The sequence below is a fragment of the Eurypyga helias genome, unplaced genomic scaffold (genome assembly GCF_000690775.1).
Source record: "Eurypyga helias isolate BGI_N326 unplaced genomic scaffold, ASM69077v1 scaffold3371, whole genome shotgun sequence".
In the NCBI taxonomy this organism is placed as follows: domain Eukaryota; kingdom Metazoa; phylum Chordata; class Aves; order Eurypygiformes; family Eurypygidae; genus Eurypyga; species Eurypyga helias.
In genome coordinates, this window is record NW_010231314.1 from 59355 (window position 1) to 66382 (window position 7028).

Below are 7028 nucleotides of genomic sequence, written 5' to 3' on the forward strand. Positions count from 1 at the left end.
GCCTACAGCAACACTTTGCAATTCATCACCATCGTGTGCTTTAGTTTCTCCATATACTGAGTAGGCAGAAAGTGTCTTCTAGACAAGCCTAATTCCAGGGACATTTATGGAGAATAGGAGCTATACAAGGAAGATGGCAGCAATAGTAAGTACCACTATTAAATCTCAAATTTAAAAAGGTACAATGTCAAGGCAAAGAATGATCTACATTCAGACCAATACACTTTTATCAGCTCTTCTGCATCTGACCTAAATTCAGTAGAATAAAATGCAGTGAAAGGGATAGAAAAATGGGTAGGGGAAAAAGAATAAGGGTCTTCTTTCTATATCTCTTCGTCTTCCAGGTTTCCTGGGCTTTCCATTTTGTGAGGTCCAACTTGGGAACAACACAGAAGCCAGAAAGCAACTACAGAGTACAGAAACTTAGGCAGCAAGCCACTGAACAGTTACAGACCCAATAGGGAAAACCAACCAGCATCTCTTTGGCAGGAAAGCTATTCATGGTCACTGTAGTAGGAGTAAGAATTCAAAAATGGTGTGTAGGGTGAGAGAGCACAACACGAGACAGCAAGTTGTGTAACATAAATAAAACTGGCACAGACTACATTCACAGCCTTAAGAAGGTGGTGCCAATACCACCACTGTTGTCCCCTTCCCCCCTTCCTCATTTTGGTATCATCAGCCCCCTGTGAGGCTGAATGAGCTGACCTCTGCAGTGGTATTAGCAAGCACAAGTTTCTACAGTCTTGGCGGCAAAGTAAAGCAAAAAGAGTATGGTCAACCACCACGTGCAGAAAGGGAGATACTGTTAGTCATACAGCACTGCTGGAGGCCATGTGGACAATTCCAAGAGGAATGTCCCACTTTCAAGACAGTGGACATCTTCCAGCCCCTGAACAAGTCTTGCTTTGCCAGCTGGAAAACTCTTCTTTTGGCTCTGAAGCTAGCTTCTTGCAAAGTCTTCTCCAGCTCCTCCAAGGGGGCAAGGACAGGGGAATAGGTACATCTCTGACACCTTGGAGGAGGGCTGAGAAGATGATATCATATTTTACCTCTCCAACATTATACTACTATAACTAATTAGAATATCAGAAAAGGGATGATGAAAGACAGCAACAAAATGAACCAGAGGAAAAAGAAAATACCCAGACTCTCAGCTGACTATAGGTTAAAGCTTCCTGGTCCAAGAGACACACTAAATCAGGGGATTGTCTCTCAAAGGAAGTGCCATAGTTTAACAGAGCTTGACTGGACAAAAGCCACTAGATGTGTGAACAGGAACAAGCCTGATTCAACAAGATGGATTGCTCTGAACTCTATCACTCTTTTCCAGCCTCAATGTCCCATCCTCAGATTTCCCTTTGTTTTCTTTCATGCCCAGTCCTCCTCACTTCCTTAAGCTGAAGCTCAACAAAAGTTCCTCTTCTCAGTTATATTTTACATCCCCAGGACTTCTTCCCCTATCCCCCCACCCCCCAAGTATGCTATTCTTCACACAATATCCATTCCATTTAAAGGAAACCCCAACCAGTCATTCACCACCAGAATTATTAAGGCATGCGGTCTTTGCTGAAGCAAAGGATAATTTTGTATTTCTAAATAAATGATGCTTGCTTCCAGTCACAAACAGATTGCTTCTTAATTGAACTTGGAAGGTGAATTATATGGTGAATTAAGAAAAAAGAACAACTTTGTATTTAGTGAATTGTTCCCCTAAGAGGGATCTGTATGGGATTGAATTGCAAATGATGGCACCAAACCCTACAGCCGGGCCCCCTCTCCTGCACCCGAGTGGCTGACCTCTGCCGTGCTGCAGTGTCATTTGCGCAGACTGCTTTTCCAAGCTGCGAGCACATTCTTTCCCAGAGACCAGTGCAAGCCTTGGTTTCTTATGCAAAGAAGATGTTTGAATAAAGTAGGGTGACTAATGAAATCTACAACATCTTTGCATATTTTGTCTCATTGTAGTTGATGAAAAGGGAGAGCACTATACAAAGGCCAGATATGGGTGTGCAGATATACTGGATATTTTCAAACACTACTAATCTCACGACTACAGAGAGGGAGCACCCATACACTCCTCTCCCACAAGGTTGTTTTTGAATCACATGAGAAATTTGGAAGATCCTGTTCCAATATACTTGAACTTTTAGACATTTCCTATCCTTATGATACTTAAACATATCCCCAAAAAATAAAGTAACTTGACAGATATTTAGTCCTTTCTTCTGATTCTTCCCAAGAGAAGGCTAATGTAGGATGCTAGCAAAAGAAAGATAAGTAACTGACATGCCATAATCAATAAATACAGAAGCCAAGAAATGCACCTTGTCAGGAAGCAGCTGCACACAGGTTGCAGGCAATGTGCAGGTCCTGTTGCCTCCTCAACACATTCCTGAAGTTGCACCTCTCTTGGACTATTCTGTCACGTCTGAGAGCAGAGCAGAGCAAGAAATGGCCACGTATGTACTGAAGCCTATTACCACTAGAAACTCTGAAGAGGAGAATGGAGATTTTCAGTTTGACACAATGCTCTGTGGAAAGCCAATACAGTAATAAAAAGGCAGGCTTGCTCTACCGCTTACAGTAGCCCGTAATGAGATGAGCAAAACAGGATTGACTTTTGTGGGTTTTAATGTATATCCGGCAGTTAACAAGCCCTCCAAGCACTTTCATGCTCAATACCTCCCACATGCTGCTGTGTCAGACCAGCCATCACCCTTCTCCAGACTGACTCTTTAGGCTTTGTCTGTTTCTCCCACAACGAGGGATGATACAGAATTTGTTAGATCGTGCCTCCATCCAGGGAGCTGTACTGGATCTCCTAAGCTCTTTAAACTCCCACATTTTTGTGATTCAATCCTTCCTAAGAATTTGTCCTGCTTAACAGCTACAACTCCAGCAGGATACTGCTGGACTCCCTCACCAGATAACTTAGTTTCTGTGCATGACCTGGCAGAGAACACACAATAGAGTTTCTGTAGAGACTGGGAATATTACATCTTCCACCTACAGCACACTGGTACAATGTTGTTCTGTTTCCCACAGGCCAGCTCTGCCAAAGGACCGTGGCTGACTGAAAGAAACATCCAGTAGCTTAAATACACTGTAAGTCTGAGATAAATCTGCCACGCTTGCAACCCTGGCTGAAGAACAGGTGCCTAAATTTTTGCAGGAACTAGAGAGGCAACCTGAGGTGGTAGGTAAGGGTCCAGCGAAGCAGAAAGCATCAGGCTGTGGCATTGTTGGGAAGAAAGCAGTTTCTCCCATTCTTCCAGAAGAAGAAAATGAAAATCCAATTTTGTTAAAAGAAGTCCAAGTTGTTCAGCTGGAAACAAAATAAAAGACAACATATTAAGAGAGAGACAGCACACAAAGCATGCCATCAAAACTGTACTGTTTGCAGTTCCCTTGTACCACTAGCACAGGATAAGAGAAGTGTAACCCAAGGAAAAGAGCAGGATGCTGACTCCATTCAGTACCCATAATTCCCACAAGAGAGGGTGGGACTAAGAGAAATAATAATATATTGGACCTGAAAATTTGTCAAGTACATGATGCAACTTAGTGTTGAAAGTATTTACTGCTGTGCATGTTCTGCTTTGTGGGTTTTTTAAGCACAGGTAGCCTGAACCACCAAAGAGGGGGCAATCAGATCCCTTACTAAATAAAACTTCTGTGCTTGCTTCCACTTGATTACAAACCATGAAGGGCTCCTTGTCTGAAAAAGGAGAGGAAAGCTGGGCAGAGCAGCTAAGCAGCCCACTGGTGAACTGGAACGCATGTAGTGGGCCCTGAAATATTCACCACCTTCCTCTTGAATCCCTCTAAGACCTCAAAGCTGCTTGAGAGGCAGATGATCTCTAAAACATTTTACACCACCTGCCTTGTTGCTTTTACCTGAAAACACTACTCTGGGGCAAGATGCGTTACTCAACCGAAAGCAAGGAAAAAACCATCAGCCTATTGTGAGATATATCAAGCTTCATTTTCAGAAGATGCCTATCTAGAATTTTTGTCTAAAACCCAACTACTGTCAATAGGAACTGTAGTTGTTTGAAAAATTACAGTTTGAGAACATAAAATGTTCCTGCGTGGGAAGTTGGATGGGATGAAGCTTGCAACTTCTCCCGTTTTTTCCAAAGTGGAAAGGTTCCCATTAAAATTAAAACCTCCCACTTTCAGAGCAGTTCCAGACCAGGATAATTTCTGCTCTCCAGACCAATGAAGACTCTCTCCTTGTCCACTGGATCTCCCCTTCCTTCCTTGGCTATTGTCCACACAGGGGAAGGGCTCCACAGCTGAACTCAGAAGGTAGCTACCACCGCTACGTTCATCACCTCTGCTGAGGACAAAGGAGCCCCCAGTGAGCACCGAGGACTTTGCCAGGTTGTCCTATTTTTCTCATTTACCACAGAATAACTTGACTGTACACATAATTATTTGGCATCAGGTGGATTGAACCACAGCAAGACTTTTTCTAATAGGTCTTACTGTGGACGAAAGGCCATTTCAGAGCTGGGACAAAACCAAGGGAAAAAAGAGTCATAAAATTAATTTAAAATGTGATTAACAATTTCATCTCCCCTGCCTATGCCTTAAAATACCTCACTTTTATGGTCTCATTCAATACATATGCTAGTCACGTGCCACAGCTTAGGACTGGATTTCAAACAGAGGCAACAAGGAAGCATCTACAAAACCAAGAAGTGCAGGTAACATTAAACACTCATCACTGTTCAGAGCTTCAGTTCTGGCAAACTCTGTCATGTTATGACCATCAGAGAAACTTCTGGAAGAACAGGATAAGTCAAACTTGATGTTACACACTGCTTTTTAACTTCCTCATTAACCAGTGGTGAAGAACTTTTTAGTGGAGGAAAAACCACTTTATTGCACTGGATTTTCTAACCACAGAGAAAGTGATGATTTTATTAAAACAAGCTCTGCTGGGAAAACGCATTCAGAACGTGGAACAGATGTTTCCCAGAGCTGGTGGAGAATCTATAGCAAAAACCTTTCATAAACCTCCGGGCCCTGGAGATCTGAGCAAATGATTTGAGATAGATCCTTCAGAATTTCCTGTCAGTGGAATAGCTTGAGTTCCCTCAATTTACTTAAAGAAAAATAAATTAAAGAGGAGAAGAATTTCGAACCCCAAATTCCCTGCAGGAATCTGTTTTTCATATTCAGAGTAAGCTGACTAGCTGCAATAACTCTGGAGAGTCCCAGGGTCCAGAGGCTTGACAAGCAGATGTGTCATCTCCACACCAGCTCTGCAAACGCTTTTGCAGAGCGAGGACACTGGTCTCCCAGGGAAGTTCATGAGAAGAGGAAGGTGAACACAGCTAAGCAAACGCAGAGCTGCCACAAACATCAGCTGCAAAGCACTTAATGCACAAAGCCCTTACGCTGGCCATCCATGTTTGGAGCGGCATGGCAGGCAGAGCGGAAGTGTAGGCAGCACCGTTCCACAACACCCTGTGTTTTCCCTGGGCACTCCCTGCTGTTCTGGAATTGGCAGCATCGCTTTTATACTGTGATGCATCTTCTTTTTAAAGAAGGCATTGCAAGAAACGGGACAACCTGACCCAACCTCTCCACCAACCTTTCCACCAAGAGTCAATGCTTAAGCAATGACACGAGGAAGGACTGAGAAGGCTGGAAGGGGTCTTTTCGAGCAGGTTGTAACAACCACTTCTGTTCCCTTGGGTAAAAAGACAGAGGAGAGGGAAAAGAAAGAAAAAGGTTACCTACAACCTGTGTCATGCCATCAATTTCTTCCAGTGAGAGTCCTGAAAGTCTCTGGCTTACTTTTACTGAGGCAAGTGAAAAATAAAAGCTAAAGTGAGTACACAAGTACTTTGGCCATGGGCACACCTATGCTGTTATGGCCAGTTCCCCACACACCGTGTGCAACTTCTCCTCTCCCAGCACATCAAAGCAGCAATATGTGTAGCACCAGCCCTACACCACTGCACTTGATTTCTCGTCAATCTGACAGACCAAGATCTATTTGTAACGTGTGTCTGCCTTTCTATCACATTACTCTCGATTCACAATAACCCTCCTTCTTCCCGGTCTCTCCTTTGAAAGGAAGGAAAAACAGAAATGGACTTGCAGGTGATGAGGCAACTATAAGAGCTGGCTTGTGTTCACCCATTACTGTTCTAGCAGGCAGTAGAAACCCTCCCAGCCCCCCTCTGCTAACATCCCTTTTCCTCTGACCTGCCAGTCTAATTGCTTCAGCCTCAGTCTGCCCTGGGCCCCTTTGCACACAGCCACGTACAGCTCCCTGTGCTGCCATGCAGCATCCCCCTGCCCATTTCCAGCTGTGGGCTCCCAGTCAGAGCCGGGGGTTCTCTGCAGCCCAGCCAGACCACTCCTCCCACTCAGCCTTCCTAATCCTTTTGTTTTCCCCCTACCTTGTTTATACCAGATAAAAATTAACTCAAAATGAAAACACTATGCTGGAAGCTAAATTATGTTTGAATGCAATTAAAACTCCTTCCATGGGGAGTGTGTGGTAGGAACAGAGAGACCTTCCAACTTGCTTTCTGCCTGGATATTCAGACACTCCCAATCCTGGAGCTTCTTGGAGAGTTTTTGATGCTTTTCTATGCCCCAGGAGCCTGCACCATGTTTAACAGGCAGTTGAGTACCTGAAGTAGATAGAGCTGATACATCCCATCTGTTTTGTTACCTACCAGCTCCACCACCGCTCATTTAAAGGACACCCCAAACCAACTGCCAACAGCAGGGAAACTGAGGCATGAGCCAGCACTGAGGCAGAAGGACAAGTGGGGCTTGAAAAGCTTTGGGAGCACAAGCCAAACATGGCCACTGCTGGGTAGCCTTAGGCAGTCTCCAGCCCCAAGGTCCTGGCTCCTTGGTGAAACAGATGCCCGGATCATTTGCAGTCATTAAGGAAGCCACGGGGGGAGCTGGGGGAGTAAGTGGCAGAGGGGCTTTCCTCACTGCAGCAAGCTGCTCACTGGGAGCTGCTGGCAGAGAAGCTGCCCTGTCTG